The 20,570-nt window shown below is 41.6% G+C and overlaps 1 long non-coding RNA gene, 1 other non-coding gene and 1 pseudogene across 2 annotated transcripts; 2 read left to right on the top strand and 1 right to left on the bottom strand.

Annotated features, from left to right (window-relative positions):
- Window positions 1-603: 603 nt before the first annotated feature.
- LOC143649623 (uncharacterized) lies at window positions 604-5,813 on the top strand. The gene is made up of 3 exons (XR_013159136.1): window positions 604-918; window positions 3,929-4,202; window positions 4,973-5,813. It is a non-coding gene; the product is annotated as an uncharacterized LOC143649623 (long non-coding RNA).
- LOC143649622 (NTF2-related export protein 2 pseudogene) lies at window positions 2,325-2,672 on the top strand (annotated as a pseudogene).
- On the bottom strand, window positions 4,047-4,210 carry LOC143651071 (U1 spliceosomal RNA). Its single transcript, XR_013159817.1, has one exon. It is a non-coding gene; the product is annotated as a U1 spliceosomal RNA (small nuclear RNA).
- Window positions 5,814-20,570: the final 14,757 nt, after the last annotated feature.

Raw genomic sequence — 20,570 nt, 5'->3', positions numbered from 1 at the left:
TTGAACTGACACTTTAGCAAAGTGAAATGAATGGCAAAAAAAAAAAAAATCCAAACCATAATGAAACTATAAAATCACCCAACAAAGAATGAATGACCAATAAGCACATGAAAAGGGACTTAACGTAATTAGTCACTAAGGAGAGTACACTAAGAAGAGTAATCAGTGAAATATAAAATGGAAAACAATAGAGAAAAGGATGTCTCCCCTCACCACTCCTATTCAAAAGCATACTGGAGAAGGAAAAAAAAATTATGCGGGAAGTCACAGCTAATACGATAAGACAGGAAAAGGATATAAAAATTATACAGGCTAGGAAGGAAAGAATAAAACTGGTTTTGTTTTGAAGATCCTTATCCATGTAGAAAATCCAGCAAGAACTAATTAAAAAAAAAAAAAAAAAAACAACCTGGTTCTAATAATCGATTATAACAAGTTTGCAAGATATCAGATTAATACATAAAAGTCAGTTGCCTTCCTCTGTACCGGCAATGAGCAATGAGAATTTGAACTTAAAAACACAACACTCAGTGGGGACAACCAAAGCAATAGGCAGAGCCCTCAATCTGGGGGGTTGTTCATATGAAGCTTATCCCCACAAAGGATAGGCTAACCCTACTTAAAATTAGGCCTAAGAGTCACCCCCAGAGAACCTCTTTTGTTGCTCAGATGTGGCCTCTCTCTCTCTCAGCCAACACGGCAAGCAAATTCACTGCCCTCCCTCTGTCTACCTGGGACGTGACTCCCAGGGGTGTGGAACTTCCTGGCCACGTGGGACAGAAATCCTAGAATGAGCTGGAACTCAGCATCAAGGGACTGAGAAAACCTTCTTGACCAAAAGGGGGAATAGAGAAATGAGACAAAATCAAGTGTCAGTGGCTGAGAGATTCCCAACAGAGTCAAGAGATTATCCTGGAGGTAATTCTTACACGTTATATAGATATCACCTTTTTAGTTGAGGTGTAACAGAGAGGCTGGAAGGAACTGCCTGAAAATGTAGAGCTGTGTTCCAGTAGCCTTGTTTCTTGTAGATAATTGTATAATGATATAGCTTTCGCAGTGTGAATGTGTGATTGTGAAAACCTTGTGTCTTATGCTCCTTTTATCTATGGTACAGACAGACGAGTAAAACATATGGATTAAAAATAAATAAATAATAGGGGGAACAAATTTTAAAATAAATTTAGTAGATTGAAATGCTAGTGATCAATGAAAGGGAGGGGTAAGGGGTATGGTGTGTATGATTTTTTTTTCCTGTTTTCTGAATTGATGCAAATGTTCTAAGAAATCATCGTGATGACGAATATACAACTCTGTGATGATACTGTGAGTTACTGATTATATATCAAGAATGGAATGATCATATGGGAAGAATGTTTGTGTTTCTATGTTGTTATGTTGAATAATAATAAAGAAAAAACACAACACTGTTTACATTCGCACCAAAAGAAAAAGAAAAAGAAACAAGTTTGGTATATATCTAACAAAATATAAGCAAGGTCTATATGAAGAAAACAAAAAACCCTGACGAAAGAAATTTTAAAAAGGTCTAAATAAATGGAGAGATATTCCATGTTCATGACTAGGAAGGCCAAATATTATTAAGATGCCAATTCTTTCCAACTTGGTATACAGGTTCAAAGCAATGTCAATCAAAATCCCAGCAAGTTATTTTATGGTTTTCGAACAAGTGATTGTAAAGTTTATATGGAAAGGTAGCAGACCCCAAAAGCCGACGTAACAGTGGGACCTTGCTCTAGAAAATGCCAAAGTATCCACAGAGACAGGAAGCGACGAGTGATTGCTTGGGGACAGAGGGCAGGAAGAGGCAGTTCATTAGTGGCTCTATAAATACTATTGCCATACTGAAGGTGAACATGATTGAAAGGGGTTGTATAGAGCCATGTATCCCACCGATTAACACTATAAATATAAATAAGCTTTGGCAGTGAAAGGGGAGCAGTGGAGTGAACCAGTTGTGCTGTGAGACAGGCACAGCCAGAGCTAGGCTAGCAAAAAGCAAGCCAAATAAAGAGTAAGATTGCAACTATGGGGCGGGCCACGGTGGCTCAGCAGGTAGAGTTCTCTCCTGCCATGCCAGAGACCCGGGTTGAGTCCTGGTGCCTGCCCATGTAAAAAAAAAAAGTAAGATTTGCAACTATGAGGAAATTCAGAAGAGGCTCGTGTCAGGGAGTCAGAGGAAAGCACCAGGGAAGGAGCAACTATTCTCATGAAGAACCGCCAACCGGCCTGTGGGAACCGGAACTTACATGGATCAGGCATGTAGAGCTGCTGAGGAATTTGTCAATATTTACCGTGAAACAATGGGCAAAAGGCAATGGGCACTAACCACACTGTATCTCGACAAGGCCACTTTAACATGGAATGGGAATGTTGCTACTGGGCTGGAAGCCCTGGCTAATTTTTTTGAAATGTGGCCTTCTAGTGAGTTCCAGGTCAATATGTTAGCTTGCCAGCCAGTTCATGAGCAAGCTACCCAGTCGTCCCAGACCACAGTTCTCGTTGTGACCAGTGGAACTGGGAAGTTTGATGGAAACAAACAACACTACATCAACCAGAACTTCCTGCTAACTGCTCAGTCCTCTCCTAACAAGACCCTATGGGAGATTGCAAGTGATTGCTTCCATTTTCAGGATTGGGCTAGTAGTTAAAGGGGGCAAAAGTCCATTCTCCTTTGGTCCATTAGTGCTTGCAAGAAAAGTGTATGTGAATTAATACATTTCATTATAGAAGCACTGTAAACTAGTATTGCTGAAACGAAATTTCTTTAACGTTTTTTGATTTCTAGCAGCACCTTTTCTTGCAGCTGCCAGTTTGGATTGTTGCCATTAAGAGCTGCAATGCTAGTTTTTTACATGCCATACATATATTCCACTACAGATGTTGTTTTAGTAATATTGAACATATGATCTCTGTACTAGCATAATCACTGCGAACCCAGCCTACGCAAAACTGAAATCCTCTTGTAATACCATTTATGGGCTATCAGCACAATATAACTCTCCAATAAGTAGTGGGGTTTTTTGGTTATTAGGATAATTTTGCGTAAAACAAACGCCTACTTTCAGTAAACACTGGTAATATGGTTTTATACACTTTTTTTTTTTTTTTTTTTTGGCGTGGGCAGGTACCAGGAATCGAACCCAGGTCTGCCGCATGGCAGGCAAGAACTCTGCCTGCTGAGCCACTGTGGCCTACCCTGGTGATATGGTTTTAATATATGGCTTTTTCCTATCAGTTCAATGAAAATACTACTAATTTGGGTTTGCATAACTACTCTGATATGTTGGAATTACACATAGACATGTTCATTGGTCAACTTTTTTTTATTCTTCATGTTGTTTCTGTTGGCATGTTTTCTTGTAAACTGAGTTAATTGACCAGAGAGGTACATAATGACCTCAATTGATGACCTAAGTATTGGATACATTTAGTGGCTTGAAATGAAGCTCCTTAGAAAGATTTTTCTTGGCATCTCCAGCTCTGTAAATTTAGGTAGTAAATGGTTGTAAAATTGATAGCTTTACTGAGAGGATAGGGAATAAGTAATGTAGAGATCTGGAGTTGGAGTGAAAACTAAGGGGGAGGGCTAGCCAAATGCTAAATATGGGGTGTTTTATTTTCTACCTCCTACAGCTGTAGGCTATTTTAGGATTTCAATCACTAAGGTAATAAATGTACTTGCCAAATGGTCATAAGTGTCATTTTTGTTCTAAGAACGACCCTTTTAAGGTTTTTCTACTTCACCTCATACCAAATCAATATGTCTCAATTTGTTCAAGAATTCATAGGGGTAAAATTGTCAGCAATAAGCCGATCATTGGCAGCTGGGGTCTAACATGAAAGTAGGAAACAAAGCCATTGTCGGCAGCATCAACACACGTTTCTTTTTTTTTTCTTCAACCAGCACAAACTTTGTTTTCTATATAACCCGTTACATCTGAAACATCTGAAACACTTCCAGAAAAAAAAGAAAATTCCTGAAACAGGGAACAGAACAGATCTGTCTTTGAGAACAACGCACACAGGGGAGAGCGCACACGCAGTCCCCACTACCACAAATTACAGCAGTCGAGTTTCCTGCATGTGGGGAAATCGCAGGGGTCAGCACACCCGGAGTGCAATGGACAAGCCTCGCCCTGGGAAAACCACCTTCGTGATCATGGTGTCTCCCCTGCCAGGTAAGCATAAGACACGTTTCTTTAAGACATCCTGAACTCTAAATCTTCCTTCCATATGAACCTTAGGCCCAAAATTTCCTATGTATTAATTGCCCACAAGATAAGTGACTTTTCCCCTGTGTTTTATACTTAATTGCATTATCTTTTTATAACTATTTAAAGTTTAATTTTTTTTATTTTATGAATTGTTCTTCCATGACATTGAACATCTTAGTAAAGTATTTTTTTGCCAAAGAGAAAATGAACAGCGGATCTTCATAAATCCATAAACTTCAAAGGACAAATTCATTATTTTGATACCTGAACTTTTAAAGGGAATCCTTCATTTAGGTTACACTTTAAACTGTTTTTCCATTTTTTTTATATGGGCTTTTAAAAATGTTTTTAAACTAGATGTGCCAACTTTGTTTCTATATTACAACTCAAAATTAATGTTTCTTGTCACTTAATTATAAAACCAGTAAGTCATTTCCTCTTGCTCCATTATATTTCTGATATTCTAACAAAATAGAACTAAATATAGGAAGGGGCTAAAACTGAAATTTAGAACTTATCCACTCCTTCTGGTACTGATAAAACTTAAATGTTATGTTTTATTTTTTCGTTTGGATTGGCTTTTTAAAGCCACAGCTTATGGGGCAGCAATCAGAATACCCCGAAATTGCCCTTTCTGTTATGGAAAACAGGCTAAAAAAATAAAATGAAGTCTTATACTCTTCCCCCTTCCCTGCTGGATTTTCCTCCTTAAAACTTATCATGTTCTCATTCAGGGGTGAAAATCTCCCTGACAACACGGGAGAGGACTCCCAGGGATGAATTTGGCCCTCGCACCGTGGGATCAACAATTCCATCCTGACCAAAAGGGGGAAAAGAAGTGTGACTAATAAAGTATCAGTGGCTGAGAGAGTTCAAATAGAGTCGAGAGGCTACTCTGGAGGTTGCTCTTGTGCAAACTTCAGTTAGACCTTGCTATCTATCGTAACTTGCCAACCCCAAACCAGGACCATTCCAGCCAATCCTAAAGAACACCTAGGGCCATATATAAGATTCCACAAGGGTTCCATGCACTAGTGTAACTTTCCAGAAACCTACAACCTCCAGATGGCTCCCTGGACCAGATATGTCCTGACATATAGAGGGCCCAGCCTCTCCAGAATATCAGATAGTTCCATCTCCCTACTCCATATTGGTGACAGACCCTTCCAATACGAGAAAGTTGAAATGGCCATAGCCCAAACACCCCTAAAGAGATGAATAGAAAGACCAAAGGTGATGGTGGAGTTATATAGAGAAGATAGGATTTAACAAATGAATATGAATGCTGAATCATTAAATTGATATCTCTTTTAATCTCCAGTATTTTAGAGCAGCTAGAAGTAAAAACCTAAAATTGTGGAATTGTAACCCATGTCAAACTCTGAAATATGTTCTACAACGAATTGTGGGGCTGTGCTTTGAAATTTATTGCTTTTTTGTATATATGTTATTTTTCATAAAAAAGAAAGAAAAAAGTCAATTGTGGTGATAAAATATTTAAGCCTTGTAGCCTCCTATATTCTGGAGCAGCTAGAAGGAAAAATCTGAGAGGATCGTATGGCAGCCCATGACAAACTCAGGGATCTGTCCTGTAACTACTTGTTGAAGAGAGCTTTGAAAACTATTGCTTTTTTATTTCTTTGCTTTGTATATATGTTTTACTATACAATTAAAAAGTTAGAAAAAAAACTTATCATGTTCTAACACACCCTATTTTTTTTCAACCGGGTTATTTTGTTAGTCTCCACCATCTACCCCCAAGAGATCACAAGTTCTGTGATCTAGAGAGCTTTGTGGTTTTGTTTGCTGTAAACATGAGCAGTTAATAGATGTTTATTGAGTTGATGAAGACAAAAGAAGGGTTTTTTGACAAGGGCTGGGTTTTTCTTCGTGGGAAGTGGTGGCCTGCCTGCCCCGCCTCCCCCCTCCACCCAGAACACCCAGCAGAGGGCAGTGCCAGGCAGTCCCAGAGATGAAGTCTCCCCTCAGAGTGGCCCTGGACCTGGACCCCCATGCGGGGACCCAGCGGAGGTTTGGACACCCGTGAGCAGTCCCAGCGCCAAGCCCTGAGTCAGTTCCCTTGCCGAAACATGAGGGCTCACCCATTCATTTACTCAACATCTCAGCCCCATCTACTTTAATGTCAGCCATGGGCTGAAGAGCCGGGGAGCCAGGGGAAGGTTTAGGGGAACCGTGCTTCAGGCAGAGGTCAGGAAGATGTCAAGGGTTAGGACAAGCTTGGCACATTGGAGGAACAGAAAGGAGGCCAGTGTGATTGGAGCAGAGGGAGTGGAGACGGGAGGGCATGGGTGCAAGATGAGCTTGGCGGGTTCAATGGGGGCAAAATCAGGCATCATCCCACAGAAGCATTCATTAAACACTTATGGCATACCCACTCTCTGTACTTCTATTTTGACCCTGGAAGGAATGGGTAAGGGTTATCACCATTGGCTTTTTACGGCAGAGGCTCAGACAGGTGAAGTCAATTGATCAAAACCCCACAGCCAGTTAGTGGCCGGAGTCAAATCCAGTTCTCTTAAGGTTTTCGACCCCTCCAAGCTGCCTTTGGAGCCAACTGTGTCTCCATGAACACGTTCTCTTAACTGCATCAAGCTTTGCTGCTTTTAAGCTCTCTCAGTCCAGTGAAGTGGATACCTGGTGTATTAGTCAGCAAATGTCACAATAATGCTGTGTAACAAACTATAGCAAAATTCAGTTGGCCCATGCCTAAACCATGCAGGGTGTTGTGATAAAAGTTTAACTCTCAGGGTGGGTGCGTAGAGGGAGAGCCCTGATTTGTAGCATTTGCTGATTTCTAAGGTATGGATACTCCCACTTTTGCTGATTCCAAGTTGCCAACACTATGTCACTGGAGTTGTGCAATAGTACAACACTGTATTTCCACTATTCAGATACAGTGGATGTAAATAACCTAAAGAGCATTATAAATGCAATAAGTAACCCCAAGAGACTACTAAAACAATTAAGAGGGAGTATTTGTCACCTTTGCTGTAATTATAATTGATCTCACATGCTGAAACACTCTAATTTTTAATACTGGAGGCATTTAAAAATCAGGTGACAAAATTCCTAAAAATGCAACAATTGGCTTTCACGAGCCAGCACAAGCTGGGTCAAACACGCCACTGTTGTCCTATAGCTGTTCTCAACCTCTTGGGACTAGAGGTCTACCAGAAGTCCATGCTCTTCCTTTGGAGACCCACATTACAAGAGGCCAAGCCCTTTTTTGAGCATCTCCGGGTCTAACATCTCCTAACGTCCCATTGGCCAAAGTAAGCCATGGCCACGCCCACCATCAATAGGACAGGAAAATAGACTCCTCCCTAGTCCAAATGTGTTGATTCAGAGAAGGGTAAAGAATTTGAAAAAATAACGCAAGGTACGGCACCTACCGTTGTGCCTTCTCTCCCTCTTTTTTTCATATATATATATAAAGCAGCTATATTGAGATATATTTACACACCATAAAATCCACCCTTTTAAAGTGTAAAACTCAGTGTTTTCAGCATAATCACAAAGCTGTGCAAATATCACTACTTTCTAATTCCAGAACATTTTTATCTTTCCCAAAAGAAGCCTCATACCCGCCAGCAGTCAAGCCTTCACCCCTTTCCCACAAGCCCTAGGCAACCAGACACTAATCTACTTTCTATCTCTATGGATTTATGTGTTCCGGACATTTCATATACGTGGAATCAGACAACATGTGGCGTTTTGTGTCTGGCTTATTTCATTCAGCATCATGTTTTCAAGGTGCATCCAGGTCGTAGCATGTATCAGTGCCTTGTTCCTTTTGTGGCCGAATAAGATTCCATCACATGTACGGACCACATTTTGTGTATCCACTTATCTGGATGGACATTTTGGCATTGTATGACTTTTACAGATGGGGAAAAAGAGGCTCCAAGAGTTATCCAAGTCAACACCACTAAAGGCATCAGAAACTAAAATTCAACCATTATAAATCTCTTTCCCTTCTCCCAGCCACTACACCAACGTAAGAAATGCTTTGATCAAGTCATAGTGTCATTATCTCTGGGATTCATTTTCTCTCATTTATATCCCATGAATTGAAGTCTACTCACAGAAGGTGTTGGGACTCCAGCTCTGGATCCATCATTTCCTCTCTCCAAGTCTCACTTTCTTCATCTTTAAAATGGAGTTTGTATTAGTCAGCTACCACCGCATAACAAGTCACCACACACTTAGCAACGAAAAACAATATGCATTTATTATCTCACAGTTCTTGTGGGTGAAGAGTTCAAGCACTGCTTAGCTGAGTCATCTGTGCTAGAGTGTCACATAATGCCATCTGCACATCTACCAGGGCTAAAGATTCATCTGAAAGCTCAAGAAAAGAAGGTTTGCTTCTAAACTCGTTCACATGGTCATTGACAAAATTTCAGTTCCTTATGGGCTGTTGGACCAAGGTCCTCAGTTCCTCACTGGCTGGGCATCACCTTCACTTCCTTGCAGTGGGGCCTTCTACAGAGCCAGCAAGGACGAGCAGCATTCGAGAGAGTCTTGAGCAAAGGAGAAGTTGCCATCTTATGTAACCTGTTCTTGGAAGTGTTACCCCATCCCTTTGCCACTTTCTGTGGGTTGGAAGAAACACAGAGGTTCTGGCCACCTTCAAGGCCAAGGTTGTCACAAAAGCATGGACTTCAGGGGGAGGGACCATTGGGGACCTCAGGGGCCTTCTTAGAGTCTGTCCACCACAAAGGTGAAAACTGTCCCCATCTCAAGAGGATTCTTGTGAGGCTTGAATGGGATAAAGCAGATACAGAGTTGACCACAAAGCTTGACATACATTAAATGCTCAATGTGTGTCACTTCCAATATGATCATCAGAACCAATGAGCATCTTTGAAGGACCCATAAGGGTAAGCACCCTCCCCAGGTGTCACCTAAGGAGACCTTCAAGGGGGTCCAGTAGGGTACTGGCCACTAGTTATTACACATAATTTTTAAATAGAATATTTCATTTACCCAGCAGTTATGTGTCTCCCTTCCCTCACTCTCAGCTCCCCAAGGACACCTGACACCTCTCTCTCTCTCTCTCTGTGCAGGACCCCAAGTGATATAATTTAGCACTTGGCACATAGTAGATGCTCAACAAATGTTGCCTGGTTGTTTGTTGTTTGTTTACTTGTCTTGATCTCATTTTCAATTAACTATCACAACATCTCCTTGGGCATGCAGCATTGCCTAGAGATGGGCCCACATTTCCTTGGTAAGTTGGCTTCTTACTCCCAAGGGCTATGATTTCACATCTCTCCTTAACTTCCTGCTTCTCTCTCTGCCTCTCTCTCTCTCTCTCTCTCTCTCTCTCTCTCTCTCTCTCTCTCTCTCTCTCTCTCTCTCTCTCTCTCTCTCTCTTTCTCTCTCTCTCTCTCTCTCTCTCTCTCTTCTCTCTCTCTCACCTGAGAGCCTTCCTTTTTTTATTAGAGAAATTGTACGCTAACAGAAAAAACATGCATAAAATAGAGTTCCCATATCCCCCACTATTACCAACACATGTTTAATAGAGCCTTATCTCTTTCACAGAGCAGAGAAAGACCAGAGAGGAGCAACCTACTCTTCCCAATCACCAACATCCACCTTATTTCATTGGCCAACATGCGTCTGAACCCCAGGCACAGCCATCCTGTACTGCCAGAGAAGGATTTCCCAGGTGCTCACCCAAGTCCACCCCAACCTGTGCACTAGAGACGCACCCCCCCTTCCCAGGTACATTGCGCCAGCAGCTGCCTCCTCTCCCCTCTTCCTCCCTTGGAGAAGTATTCACACGTGCATAGGGTATTTCTAGTGCCCACAAAGGACCCCTCATTTTCTCTAGGTCAGTAACTCACCCACAGGTTACCACTACCCTGATTCCTGGACCCATAGTTTACTCTTGCACTTCATCTAACTGCAAGTATACAATATGTTCACTGGCCTCTGGCTTCTTTCACTAACCATGATGTCTATGAGATTCGTTCGTATAGCAAGTACCCATTCCATGTCATTGCATCCAGGATTCCTTTGGGTGAATATACCCTACGTCACCCTTCTTCCTTTCAGCAACATTTGGATCATTTCCAGTTTGAGGCTACTATGACTAAAGCTGCTATGTGTATTCTTTAAAATAACTTTCTTTCTATTTTTTTTTTTGTAAATAATACCTTTATTTAGATGTACTTCACATACCACAAAATTCACCAGTTTTTAAACTATAAAATTCAGTTTGTTTGTTTTTTTTCAGTATACTCACAGAGTTGTGCAATCATCACCAAAATCTATTTTGGAACATTGCCATTGACCCTGAAGAAATCTCATTGACCCCAAAGAAAAATCACAGTCAGCTGCCCATCTCGCCTGTCCTCAGCCTCTGGCAACCACTCATCTCCTCTCTGGCTCTATGGATTTGTCTGCTCTGCACATTCCTATCAATGGAATGAGATACTCTGTGGTCCTTTGTGTCTGGCTTCTTTCACTCAACTTGATGTCCTCAAGGTTTATCCATGCTGTAGATGTATCAATTTTGTTCCTTTTTATGGCTGAATAGTATTCCATTGCATGGTTGGACCACATTTTGTTTATCCAGTTATATATATGCTGATGGGCATTTGTGATGCCTCCATTTTTCGGCGATTGTAGATAATGTTGCTGTAAAGGTTGCTGGGTCAAATGGTGACTCTTTGTCTGACTTTGTGAGGAACCACCAAACTGTCATCCACAGTGGCTACACCATTTTACATTCCCACCAGCAGTGAATAAGTGTTCCTATTTCTCCACATCCTTGCCAACACTTGCTAGTATGTGTTTTATTCTAGCCATCCTATTGGGTGGAAAATCGTATCTCACTGTGGCTTTGATTTGCACTTTCCCAGCTGCTAATGATGGTGAGCATCTTTTCATGTGTTTGTTGGTCTTTTGTTTATATATTTTTTGAGAAACATTTACTCAGATCATTTGCCCATCTTTAAATTTGGTTGCCTTTTTATTAAGTTGTGAGATTTTAATAATATAATCTAGATACAGGTCCCTTATCAGACATATGATTTGTGAATATACCATCCAATTTTGTGGGGTTTCTTTTCATTTTCTTGATGGTGTCCTTTGAAGCACAGAAGTTTTTAACTTTGTTGATGTCTAATCTATCTATACTATGTACATTTTTGTGTGTGCTCTACTGGTAGTCATGTGCTCTCCTTTCTCTTTGATATATATCCAGGAATGGGATTGCTAGGCCTTGGGGTAAGTGTATATTTTTAGTTTTAGTAGACAATGCCATACAGTTTTCCAAAGTGATCGTACAGATTAACAATCTCAACAGCAGTGGGTAAGAGTCCCCAGCTGCCTTCATTCTCCCCATTGTTTGGTTTTGTCAACAGTGTTTGCTGAATGGGCATTCATGAAATGATTGTTAGGTTGCCTTCTTGCAGGTGAAGGAGCCGGCACTCAAAGAGACAACTTAACCTGGGCACACAGCTAGCCAGTGGTGGAGCAGGATTTGGGCACAGAACCATCTGACTCACAGTCAGAGAACACCTTCGACCTTTGCTTTCAAAGAGCGAGTCACTGGGGTAGTGAGCTATTACCGGGTGCCTCCTGCTTCCAGAGATACCAATTAGATGGCCTTGGGCTCAAAGCAGCTGGGTAGGAGATCCAAGGCAAGGAACAGCAATGTGCCCACCGTCTTGCATCACCTGTGGCCTGGTAACCACAGCCTCCAGTTCCACAGAGGATGCTGAGAGACGATTGAGTCAGCAGTGCCTGGGAAGCTGCCAGGGAGGTGGCAGAGGCGGCCAGGCAGAGGCACCTGGAAACCAGGTCCTGGCCAAGGCTCCACTGGCAACTTGAATTGACAATATGACCCCAGGCCTCAGTTTCCCCAACTGTAAAGGGGTTAAGTATATTCCCTGTTGGCTATGCCCATGGAAAGAAGGAAGTGCAAAGGGTTTATAGCAACCACAGCCATAGCAGCAGCAGTAGTATAATAATAAGGGCATATTTATCGAGCATTTGCTATAAGCTTTTCCTATTGTTCTAGTTTGCTAGCTGCTGGAATGCAATATACCAGAAACGGAATGGCTTTTAACAAGGGGAATTTAATGAGTTGCTAGTTTACAGTTCTAAGGCCGAGAAAATGTCCCAATTAAAACAAGTCTATAGAAATGTCCAATCAAAGGCATCCAGGGAAAAGATACCTTGGTTCAAGAAGGCCGATGAAGTTCAGGGTTTCTCTCTCAAGTGAGACGGCACATGGCGAACACATTCAGGGCTTCTCTCTCGGCTGGAAGGGCACATGGTGAATACGGCATCATCTGCCAGCTTTGTCTCCTGGCTTCCTATTTCATGAAGCTCCCCAGGAGGCGTCTTCCTTCTTCATCTCCAAAGGTCGCTGACTGGTGGACTCTCTGCTTTGTAGTGTTGCTCTCTCTGAATCTCTCTGAATCTCTCATTCTCTTTTTATAGGACTTCAGAAACTAATCAAGACCCACTCAAATGGGTGGAGACATGTCATCCCCTAATCCAGTTTAACAACCATTCTTAACTAAATCACATCAACCAGGGAGATGATCTCATTACAGTTTCAAATATACAGTATTGAATAGGGATTATTCTACCTTTATGAAATGGGACTTATATTAAAACATGGCTTTTCTTAGGGGACATGCTTCCTTTCAAACCAGCACACCTATGATGCCTATTTTTTAAAAATTATTTTATTTTTTTAAATACCAAAAAACACCAAACAAACGCAAACATTCCTATTTTGAGCATTCCATTCTACATATATAATCAGTAATCCACAATATCATCACATAGTTGCATATTCATCATCATGATTATTTCTTGGAACATTTGCATCTATTCATAAAAAGAAATAAAATGAAAACTAAAAAATTTTATACATACCATACCCCTTCCCCCTCCCTTTCATTGATCACTAGCATTTCAAACTAAATTTATTTTAACATTTGTTCCCCCTATTATTTATTTTTATTCCATATGTTCTACTCTTTTGTTGATATGGTAGATAAAAGGAGCACCAGACATAAGGTTTTCACATTCATAGAGTCACATTGTGAAAGCTATATCATTGTTCAATCATCATCAAGAAACATGGCTACTGGAACATAGCTCTACATTTTTGGGCAGTTCCCTCCAGCCTCTCCATTACATCTTGAATAACAAGGTGATATCTACTTAATGCATAAGAATAACCTCCAGGATAACCTCTCGACTCTGTTTGGAATCTCTCAGCCATTGACACTTTGTCTCATTTCTCTCTTCCCCCTTTTGATCGACAAAGTTTTCTCAATCCCTTGATGCTGAGTCCCAGCTCATTCTAGGATTTCTGTCCCATCTTGCCAGGAAGGTCCACACCCCTGGGAGTCACGTCCCAGGTAGACAGGGGGAGGGTGGTGAGTTTGCTTGTTGTGTTGGCTGGAGAGAGAGGCTACATATGATGCCTAATTTAATGCCCAATCACATAAAAATCAGAGGCTGAGGACCCTTGACATAGACAACTGCTGAAAGGTGGAACCAGGATTCAAACCCAGGTCTGACTTTTAGAATTCATGTTCTTCTAACCCCACCCCACAACTGCATTCGTTCAACCTCATTGATGTAGAAAAACGATCAGCGAAATAGCCCCTATTCAAATTTTTCCTACGTTCTCAATAACACCTGTTACAGCTGTTTTGTCTTCCCTCGAATTCAGCGTCCAACTCTTCTCTTTGGCCTCCTTTCATCTAGGAGAGTTTCAAAGTCTTCTTTTTCTTTGGTCTTTCATGACACTGATATTTTTAAAGAATATAGGCCATTTGTTTTTGTAGACTGTCCTCAGTCTGGCTTTGAGAGATGTTCCCTTGTGATTGAATTCAGGTCTAATTCTGAGGGGCAGAAATACCAGTTGCTGATGCTGTGTCCTTCTCAGGACCTCTTATCAGGAGGCACAGGATACTGGTTTGACTCATTGCCAGTGAAGTTAACTCTGATCCCTCGGTAAAGGTGATGTGGGCTGGGTTCCTCTACTGCAGAAATGCATTTCTTCCCTGTGATGATATGTAATCTGTGTGGTTATTCTTTGAGGACATAAGTAGACCATTGCCAACCGTTTCTCCCCTCCTGATCTCAGCATTCATTAATGATGCTTGTTTGAATCAACTATTACACTGGGAGAGACATTTCAAAATAATGATTTTTTTTCCAAAATGGTGATTTTTAAAAATTCTACCATTTACTTTATCTACATTTAGTAGCTGCCATTCTTCTAAGAATAGCTTTCCCTCATTGCACCATTAACTCATTTTTCTTGTGGGTATCACTATGGACTTGGAAATTATTTTATTCCATGAATTATTTATTATTCGTTCATGTCATTATACATGTCAGTGCTCACGGTATACTAGATTTGGACAGAAAGCATCCTTCCAGCTGGCTCCTGTGTCCTTCGGTCAGGTCCTCACCATTTTTTGAGAATTTCTTTGCTTTCTGGCATGAAAAACATCTCAGATGTACCTCCACACAAAGACTTGTCCACAAAGTTCATAGCTGCATTATTCATAATAGCCCCAAAGTGGAAAGAACCCAAATGTCCACATGAATTGATGAAGAAAATGGAAGACTATGCAATGAAAAGGAATGTAGCACTGATACATGCTATAACATGCATGAACCTTGAAAACACGAGGCTCAGTGAAAGAAGCCTTGTATGTAACAAATGAACACGTATGATTCCATTTCATTGATATTGTGGGTTGAACTGGGTCTCCCAGAAAGATATGTTTGATCCCATGCTCCCAGGACCTATGACAGAGACCTATTTTGGAAATAGAGTCTTTGCTAATAGATGTAATTAGTTAAGATGAGGTCCCAATTGATTAGGGTGAGCCCTAAGTCCACTGACTTGTGTCCTTAAAAGAAGATGACATTTTCCTCTGAATATAGAGGCAGAAATTGGAGTGAGGGATCTACAAGCCAAGGAACACCAAGGATGGTTGGTAACCCCCAGAAGCTCAGAAGAGGCAAGGAAGGATCCTTCTCCAGAGTTTTCAGAGGGAGCTTGGCCCTGCCAACACCTTGATTTCAGACTTCTGATCTCCAGAACCATGAAGCAATATATTTCTGTTGTTTTAAGCCACAGATTTTTGGGAGCTTTGTTTTGGCAGCTCTGAGAAATTAATCCATATGTAATGCTCAGGCACAATAACGATAGAGACCCAAGCAGATCAGTGGTTGCCAAGGGCTGGGAATGAGAATGGGGTGTGACTGCTAATAAGTAAGAGGGATCTTTGGGAGGTAATGGAAACCTTCCAAAATTGGGCGATAGTGATGGTTGCACAACTCTCAACACTTATTAAAAATCATAAAATCACACAATTAAAGCAAGTGAATTTTATGGGATATACATGGTATCCCAAAAGAAAAAGCTGTTGAAAACAAAATCCCAGATTCGCTGTGACTTTTCCCTGCCCTTCACCTTGACTTGGCCATTTCTCCAAGGATCCCTTCTTCCTTGTAGGATTGAATGGGCTATATTCTCAATCGCCAGACCATGGTGACCAGAAGCCTTTGCAAGGGAGAAGGAGCTATTCTCACTCATAGCAAGATGCCAAGAGGACTGTTGCCTTAACCTGGTCCATGCAGGGGCACTGTTTTTTAACCATCTACTGTGTGTACCTACTCAAGGCCCCTCATTTAATCCTCTAAAGAGGGGTTCAAGGTGAACAACAGCATTCTAAGCTCAGAAAGATTAAGTGATTTTCAAAGGTCCCCAGCTACTATATGTCTGTGATAGCCTTTGAACCAGATCCACCTGATTCCAAACTATTTGCTTTGGGCTGAGGGATGAAGCCCGTGATGTCCTCAGGCCCAGGAAACCCAGTGTGTCAGGCATGGGGATTCTGTTTTGCTACAGGACTGTGCTCAGAGGCTACAGAACTCTAGCTTCTCTCTCCCAGGCCTGCAGCTTCTCACACTCCAGATTTCCCATCCAGGATTTCTAGCTGCAAAATCACGCCTTCCCATTCCCTCTGCACGTGTCACTAAATCCTCAAAGGAGAGCCCCCAAATCTTGAGCTATGCATTCATGTACTTTTCCCCCAGCAATTGCAGGAGCAGATTGGAGGAAGTTGGCGAAGAAACCAGTGCTGATCAGAGACAGTCTGGGATTTTTTAACCAAGCAAGTGTGCCATCCAGAAATGTAGTATTGGGGAATGTAGCATCCAGTCCCTGTTCATAGCCAATGTAAAGGCCTCCCTGTTAACTCTTCCCTGTTCTAAGGACATCGAGGGCTGAATGAATGACACTAATCACTCAAGCCAAGTCAAAGGAGGAGAGGGCGGGGCCAGGGACAAACCGGAGCGGAGGCAGACAACGAGGAAAGCAACTGGGGAGCAACGGTGGTCCAGAGCATAGGCAACTTTTAGGAATCCTCTCTACCCACATTCCCAGATTTACAGATGGAGAAACTGAGGCACAGCCCCAGGGGCATGGAATGGAGTACACTGGTGTCCGTATCTGGGCACTCCATCATCCAGCAGCGGAAGGGTGCACTTCAGTGGGAGGGTAGCGGGTGTCTTCCCTCTGCAGCCACAAACTTAGAACCGTTAACAACTCCTATAAAAAAAAACACCCACTAATCTCCCCATTAGCCACCTGCTACCCATTAAGTTATGATACCAAAGGTGAGCCGCGGCAGAAATTGTGCATTAATTACTGTCAATAACAACATATTATGCAAATTAAAAATGTAAAACCTATTCCCTAGGAATAGAGTTAATTAGAACAGGAAGGTGTATGGTTGTCAGAAGAGGGATTTCCACCAACATTTGCTAAGACTAGGTGCACAGGTGCGCTAGATTTTGAAGGCAAAGGATCAGAAATGTGTTTGGATTTGCGTAGATGTTGGGGTTTATTATAAGGCCACAGGGGAAGGAGTCGCCAAGGCTTCCAGGACTCAGGGGAAATGGGAAGGTCCTTCTTTGCTGCTGCGGACCCAGCAGGTTATATCTCAGAAGCTGCTGTCCACGTATTTTGAAATTATTATTATTATTATTAATTATTAATTGGTCTCCGGGGGTTCGCGCTCAGCCCGAACTACTTTTTACCATCAGCTCCAGCATCGACCTGGGAAGCTCACGTTTCACCCTCCCGCAGAGGGAAGCGCTGATTGGTCTACTTAATCATTGCCCAAATTCCCTATTGGCTAGAGCTTCAGGCCCCCTGATAGGCTGCTTCCCCGACCTATAGCTGACTGCCTTGTCTAGAGAGTCAATCGCTGTCAAGGCACTATGGTCACATGACAAGGTCACATCATAACAAACATGGCCCAGCGTACGCCCGGAAGCGCTCGACGCCTGTTTTTTTCCCAAAAGGCTGCTGTGGTTTGGCAGGTGTTTGGATTTCCGTGTAGGAATGTCAGATAAAGTACAGGACGCCCAGTTAAATTAGGATTTCATTTCGAATAAAGAGCAAATAATATTTTAGAATAAATGTGACCCATGCAATAATTGGGATATACACTAAATCTTTTGTTGTTGTTTATCTGAAATGCAAATTTAGCTGGGAGTCCGATGTTTTTATTTGCTAACTCTGGCAACATTATTTCCGGGGATTGTTCATGCAAATAGTTCAGAGGGAAAACGGATAGGAAGGGAGAAGACGACAGGTGAAATATGCCCAATTTCTTTCTTGTCTTTAATTCTCAGAATACCTACTGGAAGTTCACTGGGGCAGATCTATGGACCCCATTATGCAAATACAGAAACTGTGGCTCAGAGCAACTGAGGGACTTGTCCAGCATCCCACAGAAAAACCGGGCCTGAAGACCTGGGATTAGCAGTAGCTAATCCCGGCTTCTTTGTCTGTGTTTTGGAAACAAACCGCTCTCACCACCCTCCTTTTCCCCGATAAAGCCCCTCTGGTAAAAACCTCCAAGACACAATAGTAGTTGGTTTATTAATTTGCCTCAGCAAGAGAAACTGCATAGTAGAGGAAGTATGCAGCTTCCAACCAACAAAAGAGAGACAGGTTATTATAGAATTTGAGGGAAAATAAACAAAGTTTAGGTGATATTTAAATGAAGCAGACTATGATAAGGAAAACAGCCCTGTGTCAACAGGTTAGCATTAAGTTTGGAATGAGATGCGAAATAAGGTTACTGTTTCCTTGGAAGTAACCAAGTGGAATATTGTGTCGAGACACACTTTTTATGAAGCTCTGCACCTGAGTTGGAAATCCAGGTTGCTTTTCTGGGTCAACGTGACCCACATGGATCAGATCCCCCAAGCAAGAATAGGATGCTGCATTCTCCATGAAGGACCAGCAAACAAACAGAGATTGTAATAGTCTGTGATTCTCAAGAAGAAGGTTTATCAGGACCTTGATGTAATTAACGAAAACAGTTTATACCCACTCACATTGCTTACCCCTCTCCCATCACGTGGAACACTTAAACGTCCATTACGTAAGGATCTTGGTTTCTAATGCAATTTTACAACAAAAGGAACCTGGGCTCTTTGGAGATTCTATACTGAACAGGAAGTATACAAGATGAGAATGAAGCATCTAGTAATGGCAGAAAGTAAGGAAGTGCTAAAAAAATAATAATAATGAAAAAGAAAGAAAGAAAAAAAAGAAAACCCAAAACCACAATGATAGGTGTTTATCAAGGGATACATGATAAAATTGAAACAGCTCTAAGAGCCAAAGCTGGAACTATTTGAGCCACACAATAAAGAAGTATTGGATTATAACCCAAAGTATAAAATAAATATCCATGAGTCCATCTGATATAAGGAATTAACTGATTAAATAAATAAATATGGGAAAGTAGACACATCTCTTATGCAGAAGGATTCCAAATTATTTATGTAGCTATTCTACCCTCAAGGAGGGGAAACATAACTCCTCAACCCTTAAATATGGCCTGCAAATAGTGACTTTCTTCCAAAGGATACATAGTATAGAAAGCTAGAAAAAAATAATTTTACAGTAGACACACCTGACAGATACTTATGCAGGTAGGTCAAGGTCAACATCAGCCATGAAAAGTCATGTTGATAGCACATACCATTGCTATAATGTGACGAAGATGGGCCCTCACCTCTGTGGCCTTGCTCCCCAAACCAATAACACTAATATAATCATGAGAAAAATAGCAGAAAAATAACCAAATTGGAGGACATTCTATAAAACATCTGACCTGTCCTTAAAACTGCCTAGGCCATGAAAAGTAAGGAAAGTCTGAGAAACTGTCACAGCCAAAGGGAGCCTAAGGAGATGTGACGACAAAATGTCACGTGAGATCCTGGATAGAGTCCTGGGCCAGAAAAATACTGATATTAGGTAATATTTGTTGATGAATTGTGTCAAATGTGCCATTCTAATGTCAGATATTAATAATGGGGGAAATGAGGCAGAGTGAATGTGAAAACTCTTTGCAAAAAATTCTTTGCAATTCTTTTCTGAAAAGAAAAAATATCTGTTCTAAAATAGAACATTTTTTAAAGTTCATGAAATGAGGGAGGAACCATCAGCAATCAATGTGATGGGACATCTCCAGCAAGTGTCTGGTACTGCAGACAGACTTTGCCCGTTTTGGCCCCTGACACCCACACACATAGGAGGCAGGGGTCCTCAACAGGGCCTTTGGGGAACGACTGGGAATGTCTGGAGACACTTTTGGTTTCAGGACTGGGGGTGGGGGGTGGGCATCTACTGGAAGGAACCCAGGGATGCTGCTCAACACCCTACAATGCACAGGGTGATCCCAGCCACAGAGAGTGAACCAGCGTAAAATGTCAACACTGTTGAGATTGAGAAACCCTATTCCAGACGTATTCAAGTCTAGCAGAGCCCTTTTAAGTATCTCAAAGTTGGAAGAGTCTTTCAGTATCACCTATCTCAATCCCAGAGGGGCTTAAATGATTCTGGAGTCGCAGGTTTCATTAAGAATCTGATCAAAGGTGGGTGCCTTTTCCTTAAAAAATGCATATAAATGCAAACATGCAAAATTCTTCATCGGCCCACTGTTTGTTTTTATGGATCAAGTCACTGAATTATTTCTATAACCTGAAGACACAATTATTATCTTCGTTTCACCAGCTGGGGAACTGGTAATCCTGCAGACTCATTCAAATGGGAAGAAACAAAGATGGGATTTAGATCTGGTGTTACCTAACTCAAAGCCCAAGCAGTCAACCGCCACTCTACCGATTTTTAAAAAATATTTTTATTGAGAAATCTTCACACACACACAGTCCATTCATAATATACAATTAGTGGTTCACAGTATCATCACATAGTTGTGTATT

Source organism: Tamandua tetradactyla, chromosome 11, assembly GCF_023851605.1.
Source record: "Tamandua tetradactyla isolate mTamTet1 chromosome 11, mTamTet1.pri, whole genome shotgun sequence".
NCBI classification, from domain to species: domain Eukaryota; kingdom Metazoa; phylum Chordata; class Mammalia; order Pilosa; family Myrmecophagidae; genus Tamandua; species Tamandua tetradactyla.
The sequence above is the reverse complement of the archived record's forward strand: the minus strand, read 5'-3'. Positions and strand labels throughout refer to the sequence as shown.